Source organism: Lissotriton helveticus, chromosome 4_1 (assembly GCF_964261635.1).
Source record: "Lissotriton helveticus chromosome 4_1, aLisHel1.1, whole genome shotgun sequence".
Lineage (NCBI taxonomy): Eukaryota > Metazoa > Chordata > Amphibia > Caudata > Salamandridae > Lissotriton > Lissotriton helveticus.
The window spans coordinates 2,103,294,868-2,103,308,027 of record NC_136063.1 but is presented as its reverse complement, the minus strand read 5'-3'; positions in this window follow the sequence as shown (position 1 = coordinate 2,103,308,027).

The window sequence follows — 13,160 nt, the reverse complement described above, 5'->3', positions numbered from 1 at the left end:
CACCTATGATAATTACAGCTGTAAATTACCTATCCCTGCATTTATACAGGATGGAAAATGATTAGCCGCTATTGACCTGCAGGTGAAGGCAAAAAAACTATTAGCACCCTTGCTCTTTCCCTGGCGGTGAATTTACCTCACTGTCTTTGGCAGGTGAAAAGGCAGCAAAGCAGCTTTGAGGGTGATGCGTCAAGAGGGGGCCAAGAAAAAAGGGGGATCCCAAAATGCAAACTACCCATTAATTTTCCAGGGACTCCTTTAGACAAGGCCTCAGCTAGAACTGCTGAACAGAATTACACCAACTTTGGCAGGAAGCTAGTCCTTGGTACACAGATTGTGCTTTCTATGATTTGGGGTAAATCTGATCAGTAGTTTTGAGAAATGAAGGTTAAAAAATATAGATATCTGGACAGTTGGTGTCCTGATATGCTCTAATTGGTCAATTACATGGGAACTACATACATGCCAATAGACCCGATTCAGGCGGGAGACTCCCGATTTTTGAAGCAAAAAAAATCTTAATTTTGATTATCTCCCGTCTAATACTGCCTCTTAATCAATAGTCAGTTGGGAAAATACAGTCTCCTGATTATGTTTTTAGTTGGTTTCAACTTAATATGTTTTGGCAGCCATTAGAAGACTCAGGGACTTTGTCCCTGTGTCCTGTACATTAATTAAATAAAAATATGTAAGAGTGCAGAGTGAGCACACTCTGATCGCAAAGGGCATGTGTGTGTGTGTGTGTGTGGGGGGGTCTTAAAGGTACACCCCCTTTATTGGCTGACCACAACATGATGTGGCAGCCATTACAGGACTTTGGTACATGGACCCCATGGAAATGCATTGTAGTAAATGGCAGGTTTTGAGGGTCACAAAAAGAAACAGTTATAAAGGGTGGCTTAGTGGACTAATGCATCCACTGCAGGGGCCAATGTTCGACCTCATGGTCATGGGTTCAAATCCCGGCGGGTCCACTCAGCCTTTCATCCATCTGTAGTCGATAAAATGAGTACTAATGAGTTGGGTAACAATAAACATCTGTTATTCAGCGCCTTGAGATCCATGGGTGATAAGTGTGCTTTACAAATACATGTGTTATGTTATATTATAACATATTTTAGCTACAATATGATTCATTTGTTGATGGTACCATAATAATTCTAGGGATTGTGGTGTGTTCTAAGGTGATTTTACCCTATGAAAAATGCTGACCTTCTGCTGGGATTTCATGAAACGTGTTTGAGAGAAAACTATATTCGCATGATTTTATCATAGAGCTTATGGAAGGTGCTCCAGAAGCTAAAATTAGAGTATATTCTCTATCAATTCACACTATCTTTTGCAACCATGTGAGAATAAAGTCTGACATTTTTAGTAAAACGTACTTCCATCAGGAGCAGCCTGTCAGTTGATTCCTGTGTTCTACTGCAGCCTCCCAGAGTGGTCTACAGAACAACTAGAGCGCTAACAGTCTTTCTTATGACAAAAGTGTGGCACAACTGACGCCATCTTAATTGAATCAAACTGGACAAACTTAAAACATTTTATTTAGAAAGAACAAAATGAGGGGGTTTATTTTGTCATAGAAATTATGGTTGGAGCTGTAGAAAGCAAACCTAGGATACAAATTTATATGAGTTCTCAAATATCTTCCTCTTCTATTTCATTAAAACATTCTGGCATGCAGATTAAAATATGCACTTCCAACACTAGCAGCGAACTGCCAGTTAACTTCCTGGTGATTATCAGTTTTACCACAGTGTTCTAATAAGCAACTAGTGTGCTAACATTCAGAATTTATGGTGAAAGTGTGGCACATCTGAACACCACCTTGATGGAATTGAAGTGGAAAACTGATATTGTTTTGTACTGTGGATTCTGCAGTATATGAGGAAATTAAGGAGTTTCATAACAAAAGAGTCTCCCAAGATGGCCACCAGTGAAAAAACAGCCCAAATGTAGCCCAAATATCACCCAAATGTAGCCCAAGTATATCCCAATGACAGAAGCGTGCAACACAGTAGGGGGCATATTTATTAAGAGTTGCATCGTTCTTGCACCATGCAATGGGCGCAAAAGCAACGCAACCCTTAAGTTAGATTTATCAAGCCACGCAAGGCCACCTTGTGTAGCCTTGCACAGCTTGATAAATCCTGAGTAAAGCAATGCAGCACAAATCACTGTGTTACGTTATTCTATTCCCATGGATCCACCCTTGGATTTTGGCACATTCCCAGATTTACCATTACTGGTAGACCTAGGAATGAGTCAAAATGTTACACCTCCCCAAGCGAGGCGTAAAGGGGAGAAATATCTATATTTCTCCTTATTACTTCCTCTTTCTATGTGTACTGCATTTTGAAAGAGGAAATGTCTCACAGGATTGCTTTTGTGCAGGAAGGCGTTCCTTCCTGCACAAAACCAAGCCTATTTTCAATGCAGGCACGCTTGCACTACAGTGCAAGGGTGCCTGCATTGGCGCTAGCAGCACATTGTGCACCAGGACACGGAAAAGACAGGAATCTGCTGTATTATGTTAAAGACAGTGCAGCCCTACCCTTTTCCTATCACACAGTGCAGCAAGGATTGTTTTCATAAATATGCCATTTACTTTTTATTTTTGTTTTGCAGTTTTATGTAGCGCAGACTTGATCTGAAGAATGCTTTACATGAGCAGCAGGTACATAACACAAGTGCACATTTATTTTGGTTTTAGGGCTCAGAATCACAGGATGTTGAGTTAGTTCCGAAACTCAAACATGGTTCCCCAGTTGCAAAGTTGACAGCTCTGGCCGTAATGCCAAATCTGCTCCCCTAAGTGCAACAAATAATCAAGTGATCATTTGGATAAAAAAACATAAATATAGCAAATAATTTAAATGTGCTTTCTCACTATTCGGGAACTCCGAAAATGTGTTCCCATTTTAGTCTTTTACAGCACGAACCATAATTTCTACAGGAAAAAAACCCCTCATTTTTATAATTTCTAAAGAAAATGCTTTAGGTATTACAGTTTTGATTACATCAAGATGACTTCTGGCTTGCCAGACTTTTGTAATAAATATAGAATGTTAGCTATCTGGTTGTTCATTAGAACACTGTGGGGAGGCAGATGTCAGGAGCGCGGACTCTGATAATTGAAGGCAGTGAGGAGGGGGCAGACGCAGCACAATAACCACGCTCGGCAGGTGGGAGAGCAGTAGCAGCACCACGGACCATGGATGGCAGGAGCAGGGGGGCAGGGGCAACAAACCAACAACATAGGACAGGCAAGAGGGGCTGTGGTAATACAACAGGCCACTGAGGACAGAAGGGAGAGGCTGTGGCAGTACAACCAGACATGCTAACTGACATAAATCATGTAGGAGACTCCTGATGTTTTTAGGCCCATAAGGGCTTTATTTTAGCCACCTCCTGCCTAAAATGTACTCTTTTTCAATGTAGGTCAATGGGGAACATCTATTCCCTTGATTTTGTTTCTCCAAAATCTCCCTTTTATTAAGTTCCAAAAGTTGGCATGTATGGCTCATTGGACCAATGAGGCAGGAGGAATGGGGTAGGGAAAAGGACTCTGATAATAGCGGGCAGATGGGAGGTGGACAGGAGAACTAAACTGACCTTACAGGGCAGGCACCAGGGGATGCAGCAGCACAATACAACACACAGGGCAAGTGGGAGGGGAGTGCAGCACAACAGATCATGAAAAACAATAGGGAGGGGCTAGACCATGCAAATGGACAACAGAGAGCAGAGAGCAAAGAGGCATGGGCAGCAAATGACCATACTGGACAGACAGAAGGGGCAGTTGCAGCTCAACGAACCATGTGGGTCAGGAGGAAGGGGCAGGGGCATGCCAAAAGACCATGATAGGCAGGAAGGAAGGGATAGAGGCCCGCACATGGAAAACGGAGGGCAGGACAGGAGCAGCAGGCGGACCATGCAGGGCAGTTGGGATGGGCACTGGAAGCACAACACACCATGGAAGGCAACCGGGGGACTAGAAAGGCATACACACAGACAACAGAGGTATGGTGGATGGGTGTCAGGGGCAGCAAGCTGACCACAGAGGACAGGTGGGAGGGGCAGTGGCAGCACAAACAAACATGCATGGCAAGCGGGACGGTTAGTGGCAGTACAACGGCCATGGTGGGCAAGATGGAGGGGCAGCACTATGCACAAAGGACCAACGACAGCATGAAGACCGCACTGATCGCTGCCACAGACGAAATTAGAACACTTCTTGACCACAGGGAGACTGCAGTCCTGATCCTCCCCAACCTCTCTGCTGCGTTTGAAATTGTATCCCACCACACACTCATCAACAGACTCTACAACATGGCCTTACAGCAAATCGCCCTCATATGGATCACATCCAGTTTCCTCCCTTCACTTCGAAACCCAATAACATCATAAGCGGCGTACCCCAAGGATCCTCCATCAGCTCCACAATGTTCAAAACCTATATGACCACCCCCCCCCCTTTGCGGACAGCATTAGATCCTACAGCCTCAAACTAATTTCCTACTCAAACGAGACTCAACTCATCCTCTCGCTCACCAAAGACCCCTCTACCACCAGAACAAACATACCATTTGAAACTAACAAAATCACTGAAATTCACAAGTTATAATTATCTCAAGTAACTATAACTGGTACCCTAAAGTAACTATAACTCATGCCTTCAAGTAACTATAACTCGCGACCTCGCCATGCAATGCTTTTATCCTCACATATTAAATCACTCATGATATATTTACTGACTACATTTACTACATCCCAAATCCCATCTGAAATGCCATCATTGTTGATAATAATGTGCATGGCGGGGGCACGAGTTATAGTTTTTTTGTTGTTTTTTTTATAGTTTATTTATTGGCTTTTACAAAAAATAAATTGTACTATCTGATGGCAGAAATGTTGACATACTCATTACAAAGATAAATCGAGAACATTTCGACATGTGCGCATTTCACATAACAACTGCAATATTCGTATTCCAACAATCGCCACATTTCCCGACACCTCCCGCCTCCACAATATAAGTATCGTGAGCGTTAGCAGTTAATCTTACTACCACACCATCCTCCATATCTACGTCTCCGTCCAGTGTCTTAACCCGTCATATCCGCCCCAGCGTGCTGTGATGTGTTCGCACTCGTGTTTCCCGTCACTGAGTCTGGGTGTGAGTCCCTGGGATCACCATCGTCTGCCAGGGACCTCCTCTCCAGGTACAGTGCTCAGTAGTTCTTTGGCTGGTTACGGGGGGGTAAGAGCTCGCTGTATAAACTAGTTTGTGTGCAGCAGTACAGCATGTCCTGAGACCACCTGGACAGTGTCGGGTGGGTCCTCTCATCCAGGTAAGTGCGACGCAGCATTTGGCCACAAGGAAAGCCATATCCACCAGCCTGCGGTAAGTGGGTGCGACATCCCTAGAGTACCCCAATAGTGCAAGCAGCGGGGATGGGGCCAGTGTTAACTCGGTAACCCTGTTCACCTCAGCGCAAACCGCCTGCCAAAAATCAAAAATCTTCGGGCAGAGCCAGGTGAGGTGCAGGAAGTCAGCAGTTTGCGCTGTACACCGTTCGCATCTAGGGGTCTCCCTTAAGCTGTATCGAAACAAGCGTTCTGGGGTGTAGTATACCCGATTAAGGATTTTAAAATGCAATAGCCAATGTCGGCCATTCAGGGAAACCCTCTTGACGTTGGTGCAACAGTATCTCCACTTGTCCTCAGGAAGGTCAATTTCTAGATCCGCCTGTCACGCTAATCGTGGTTTAGCATAATGTGCCGTTTTCTCCGCTAGGGAGTCGCGATAAAGTTGCGATATTAAATGTGCCGGAGTCTTAGCTGAGACTATATAGTCGTACACCAATACTGTTTGAGGTTCCGTCATATCCTCCCCTAATAAGTCTCTGAGAGCGTGCCTCACTCTGTGGAACTGGAAGTGAGCAAGGGGTGGAGCACTCAATCCATCATCTAGTTCTATGTCCTCCCATGTGCGAGCCGTACCGTTAAGAAAAAGATCTCCCATAGTGGTGAGGTTCAGATTAGCAAGTGCCGACAGGACACCCTGTCTCTGCATGGGCCAAGCCACGAGCACCACTCCAGCTTCGCCCCCGGGGCGTAAAAAGTGAGCAGGCCTGTGCATCCATAAAATGGTGCCAGGCGTGCGTAACAGCATTGAGCAAATCTAAGAGGCCCGTTCTACGTCTCTAGGTCGGGCCAAAAGCGCCGGTAATGGAGTCGGTTCAGCAACTATCCCTGCCATACGTACATGTGGGGCGTTAGCTGGGCCATGCATCCAACCATACGCATGCGCACCCTGTGCGGCACGATAGTATAATTCCAAGTCTGGGGCTTGGAGGCCCCCCTCCTCATAAGGCCATATAAGGATATTCCATGCCACTCTGGGTTTCTTTCCAGCCCAGACCAGACGCAGTACCCGAGCATGCAGTTGTCCAAAGAACACACTCGACAGCACCATAGGTATATTGCTAATAAGAAATAAAAAGCGGGGGAGTACTATCATTTTTAACAATGATATGCGGCCCAATAGGGAGCGGGGAAGGTCAATCCATTTAGTCACATCATCCTCCAGTTTGGAGAGTGCCACTCCATAATTCTCCCGGAGGACCACCTCCGCGTCCGTGTGTAACCGGGGCACGAGTTATAGTTACTTAGGGTTTGAGCTATAGTTATAGAGATGTAATATGGGAGGTAATTATCAGTGCTTGGTGAAGGTGCAAGTTATAGTTACTTTAGGGAACAAGTTAGAGTAACTCTAGATAGCTAGAACTAGTGAATTTCAGAGGCCTTGTTTGTTTAAAATGCTATAGTTTAACTGACACTTTCACCTAACTATAACGTTGCTTTAACCTTTGGTTTTCTCAAGAAACAATAACTTGTGCCCTAAGGTAACTAGAACTGCGCCCCAGCCCTGCACAGTTTTCTTATGAATCATTTTACTGCAAAAGTTACAGTGATATTACTTATTTCATAGAAGATGTCATCAGTGATGTAAAATGTGGGTTAATGAGCAGTGCACCGCGAGCGGTCGTGCTATCGTTTTTATATATATATATATATATATATATATATATATATATATACACGCACACATACATATATATATATATATATATTTATAATTTCCGTGATGAAGGATTTGCACCCGGCGCGTAACGCGAGTTTGCGCACGGAAAGCTGATTGGCTCTCGGGTGTCTGTCAACATTCCAAACAGTCCGGAGCGTCCGCCATCTTGTGTCTCGGTAGGATCGAGACACAAGAGGTGGCAAAAACAAAGGGGGAAATGACCATAAGGGGGCAGGGTAGACCCCTCCTGACCCCCTAGGTTTGATGTGGGGGCCATAAAAGGTCCCCGCGGGGCAAAAAAACTAAATTAAAAATTCGATTTTCGCGGGGGGAGCGCCCGGTACGCGCACCGGGGAGCGTACCGGGGAGCGTACTTTGGTGAAAAATAGTGAAAAAAGTTAGTGTAAAATAATCATTTTGAGTGATCAGAGGTAGGGTAGCTGAGAAAAGAGCTTTTAGGTTCTGTGGCTGATTTAGGTACCTACAAGTACATCCCACACACATCCACATGCACACACCCCACACACACACCCACACACACCTCACACACCCACACCTCCACCCACACCCAAACACCCCCCCCCACACACACACACCCAGTATGCGTACCGGGGAGCGTACTTTGGTGAAAAATAGTGAAAAAAGTTAGTGTAAAATAATCATTTTGAGTGATCAGAGGTAGGGTAGCTGAGAAAAGAGCTTTTGGGTTCTGTGGCTGATTTAGGTACCTACAAGTACATCCCACACACATCCACACGCACACACCCCACACACACACCCACCCACACACACCCACACCTCCACCCACACCCAAACACCCCACACACCCACACCCAGTATGCGGACCGGGGAGCGTACTTTGGTGAAAAATAGTGAAAAAAGTTAGTGTAAAATAATCATTTTGAGTGATCAGAGGTAGGGTAGCTGAGAAAAGAGCTTTTGGGTTCTGTGGCTGATTTAGGTACCTACAAGTACATCCCACACACATCCACACGCACACACCCCACACACACACCCACACACACCTCACACACCCACACCTCCACCCACACCCAAACACCCCACACACCCACACCCACACCCACACACACACCTTACACCCCCACACCCCCACCCACACACCCCACACACCTCACCCCCCCCCACACACACACACACACCTCACAGATACACCGCACACATCCCCCACACACACCTCCCCCCCCCCACACATGGGGAAAACCCAGTGAAACAGTAAAATAATAATTTAAAGTGCTTAGAGGTAGGGTAGCTTTGCATAAAGTTGTTGTGTTGTGTGGGTGATTCAAGTACCAGCATGTAGGTACCAATACAGAGTCTTAAATTCAATGTACACCGTCTCCTCTATAGATATCTTGCATGTTGTTACAGAAGTTATTATGGTCTATGGAATCCATACCATAGTCTGTCAGGAAAGCAGAAACAACATGGAGGCAGGAGATGAAAAAGAGATGTCAAATACACATTGGAGATAATATAGTGGGAGAAAGGAAGTAACTATGAGCAAAATTCCTATGTAACACAAAAAAGTTGCACAGTATACTATGAGTCTCACTTTATATTATATTCATTTTGGTACTATTTCATGAATTACATATAAAAAAGAATAATGTCTAGAACAATTTTTAATTATTAAATAAAAATGTATTGCTCTGATTTTTCAAAATTTAATAACACTTCCAACATTATATCGTCAGGAATGTCCTCATTTTCAGTCCATGATTCCATTTCTTCCACACAATTAACTAACTCTTCGTCTAGAGACTGATCCATAAAGTCAAAGTCTTCCTCAGGATTGTTTTGAAGAACTATTTCGAAAGAAATATTTGCTTCTCCTTCCATTTTCTTGCTGTAAATTGCATTAAAAATAAATATATCAGTAGAGTTAGGGCAGTGTTGGGTTTAAGTTGAGACAGGTACTTCTGAGTTTTTAACAGTGAAGTTATCTTTGGGCAGTGTATGGTATCAAGCAGGAAGTAGAAATATCAAAAAAGTGTATGTGAAGAAGCCTAAGTAATTTCATAATTATACCAGAGAAGCCTAACTCAATCCATAACTATAACAGAGAAGCCTATCTCAATCTATAACTATAACAGAGGTACAGTAAATAACTATCAGAAAACGTTTTTACAAATTAACTTAAAGTGCCCCATACAAATTAACAACTTACCTTATTAAAAGGTGATGAAGATAAATGGAGAAAATTCTTTCAAGATGTACCTCAGGTAGGTGTAGTCAAAATGGCCGTGTTTCCCTCCCATTTTTCATTTATATTCATGTACATAACCAATCAAATGTAAGAAAAAAATAGTAGAAAATGAAAGTAACATTTTAATTGGTTGTAAATCCTAACTCTTCATAGGTGTTTTTGTCATGTAATTTACCTCAGGATATTTAGACAGGGCTACAGGGCAAATGGCTCAATGGAATTCCACCAAATTTGGGGAAATGGTAGGGACTGGTATGTAGTATGGCCTATTCTATATTTGGTGAACATCTCTACAGAGGTTTCTATGTAAATAAACTTTAAAAAAAATTTGGGAGCACTTACCAGTGCGCGCCCCGGTACGCGTACCGGCAGCGCTACGGAAGTCCTCCATCTTGTGTTTCGGTAGATTTGAGACACAAGATGGAGGACAAACAACGTTGGGAATGGGTAAAAGGGGGCACGGTAGACACTCCCTGACCCCCTAGGTTTTCTGAGGGGGGCTTAGGAGGCCCATATAGGCCCAAAAAAAACTATTTTGTTTAATTTTCGCGGGGGAAGCGCCCGGTACGCGTACCGGGGAGCGTACTTTATGAAAAACAGTGAAAAAAGTTAGAGAAAAATAATCATTTTGAGTGATCAGAGGTAGGGTAGCCCTGAAAAGAGCTTTTGGGTTCTGTGGCTGATTTAGGTACCTACAAGTAGGTTCCAATGCACAGTCTTATATTCAGGAGGAATATTCTATTCCCCTCATCTGAGAAGTGCACACCATCTCCTCTGTAGATATCTTACATGTTGTAACGCAAGTTATTGTTGTATATTGAACCCATTCCATAGTCTCTCATGTAAGCAGAAACAGATTTATTCACATGTTTCCGTGCTTTCTCAAATTGTGGACAAAATTGGTTGGACCACTCCCATTTCTGTCTTTGGCATATATTGAAAAATACCAAGGCAGTTTGAGGAAAAAGTGCCATCAATTGTTCAAAGGTGTCCTTTAAAAGCATTTCCAGACCTACCCCAGTCAAAGTACCACAGTGCAGAATTATGAGGTGAGGGTTTGGCAGATGCAAAAAGGTTTTCACCAATGGTATCAATTGATGACATCTCAATCCTCTCTGGCCAATCCATTTAATGTTCACATTTGGTAAATCAAGGTTGTGAAAATTTCTGGTAGCTGCATACCTTTGAGGCCAGTGGATGTAGCTATGTCCACTAATCCAGACAGAATACATGGTAAGAGGAGGTTCTGGTGCAGTCAGATGAAGTGTGGGAATGAAATGGCAGTTGGAACAGTAGGAGTTTGCAAAAAAAACAACTGTGGAGTTTCAGTGCTCTTGAATCACAAGCAATGATTGGTGGATTCAGATAGTTGAAAACTGAAAGTTAGGGTGCAAGGTTCTGTTTTGTGAAAGAATCAATTTGAATGGTTAAGAAAAAGTCATTTAAAGAAACATTGCACTGGATAAGCTGGGGTATTAAGAGGTCAAACATCCTTGCTAAGTTGAATTGCAACATTGTAGAATAAACTTTTAAACCTGAGAGCTCAGTGAGGAGGGAGTTGCTATGGTAACAGGTAGAAAGGGCTGAGGGGGGGGAAGGGTGTTGATTTGAAAATAGAGAGGGAAGAGTTTTAATTGGTTACCATGAGGAATATGTGTGTAGAATTAGAGGTTCTCTGTGCCATTCATGGTTGCAGTGGCTGGAGTGCATACCTTTTGCTCTGCTAAAGAAATATTGGTGTGTGTGTCTGACACTGTTCTCAATCTCCTAAAGCATTTGTAAAGGTGAGTAATGATTCATTTAATATAGATAGAGAGTTGTATACTCTATGGAGAAGTTTTGGAAGCATATTGTGGTTTTTTAATGTTGCTTTGTGTCATGCTTTTTGATAATGCTTGGTAAAAAGTTTTTACTGCATAGAGGAATTGTTTTTTGAAAGATTGTGAAGTTTCAGTAGTGACATGGAATGCTTGTACATAGGACCTGTGCTGTGTTTCTTAAATGTGATGTCAAAAACGATTTGGGGGAAAATGAATGGCTTTTACATTTTTTAGAAGGAATAAATAATGTCTGCATGCTTAAAGAAATACATTTGACTCTTTCACAATGATGTTACCTGTGTTAACTCAGTGTAGGAAGCACATTGAGTTTCTTTGCATAGAGGAATTGTATTTTGTAAAATTGTGAAGTTTCAGTAGTGACATGGAATGCTTGTACATAGGACCTGTGCTGTGTTTCTTAAATGTGATGTCAAAAACGATTTGGGGGAAAATTAATGGCTTTTACATTTTTGAGAAGGAATAAATAGTGTCTGCATGCTTAAAGAAATAAATTTGACCCTTTCACAATGATGTTACCTGTGTTAACTCAGAGTAGGAAGCACATTGAGTTTCTTTGCTGTTGGTTTGTGTCATGTTTTTTCAGAATGGTTGAATTTCAGTAGTGAAATTGAATGCTTGTACATAGGACCTGTGCTGTGTTTCTTAAATGTGATGTGAAAAACGATTTTGGGGAAAATGAATGGCTTTTACATTTTTGAGAAGGAATAAATAGTGTCTGCATGCTTAAAGAAATAAATTTGACCCTTTCACAATGATGTTACCTGTGTTAACTCAGTGTAGGAAGCACATTGAGTTTCTTTGCATAGAGGAATTGTATTTTGTAAAATTGTGAAGTTTCAGTAGTGACATGGAATGTTTGTACATAGGACCTGTTCTGTGTTTCTTAAATGTGATGTCAAAAACGATTTTGGGGAAAATGAATGGCTTTTACATTTTTGAGAAGGAATAAATAGTGTCTGCATGCTTAAAGACCTAAATTTGACCCTTTCACAATGATGTTACCTGTGTTACCTCATACTAGGAAGCTCATTGAGCTTCTTTGCTGTTGGTTTGTGTCATGTTTTTTGATAATGCTTGGTATCAACATTTGCAAGATAGAGGATTTGTATTTTGTGAAATAGTGAGGTTTCAGTAGTGAAATTGAATGCTTGTACATAGGACCTGTGCTGTGTTTCTTAAATGTGATGTGAAAAACGATTTTGGGGAAAATGAATGGCTTTTACATTTTTGAGAAGGAATAAATAGTGTCTGCATGATTAAAAAAATAAATTTGAACCTTTTAGAATGATGTCACCTGTGTTACCTCAGATTAGGAAGTAGATTGTGCAGATGAGGTGAGGCATGTCCAGAGGTACAGAGGAGGTGAGGCCTATGCATAGCAAGATGGCCGCCTCATAGGAGCTCATCACGAGAGCTCCTAGGGTTCAGGATAACTAATCTTAGTTTAAATCCTGTTTTAACCCACCCCCGCCCCCCACTTCCCCCGGACACCGGGAGAATCAACAGACCATCAACATCAACAAAGGCAAAGAAGAAAAAAGAAAGCTTTCACGTCCTACCAGCACGAGAGACCCTCACCGGACGTTGGGACTGCCGTGTGCACAGGCTGCTGAGGACACCGAAGGACTCGGGAAGACGACCGCTGACTGCTGTGGATACCGGAGGATGCGTGAAGACGACGACTAGAAGGAGTGTTCATCCCGACACGGACGACACCTTCACATCGGCGTGTGGAGCGGCGCCCAAGGAACTCGGACTGGCCGATTTGCGACGCTGCCTCTGGATGAGGCGCCCCCATCTGGAGATGCTGCTGCGGCCCCAGGATGTCCTCCGCGTAAACGCTGGCAGGGAAGCGGAATGAAATAAATGAAATAAATGAATGGAAAGCCCAGAGCACCGGCGCGACGAGTGGAGGTGAGGGACGGCAAGGAGGCGGGGCATATAATTGTATTGAAGCAAGACACTAAGACACTAAGACTAATTAACAACGGAAATGGGG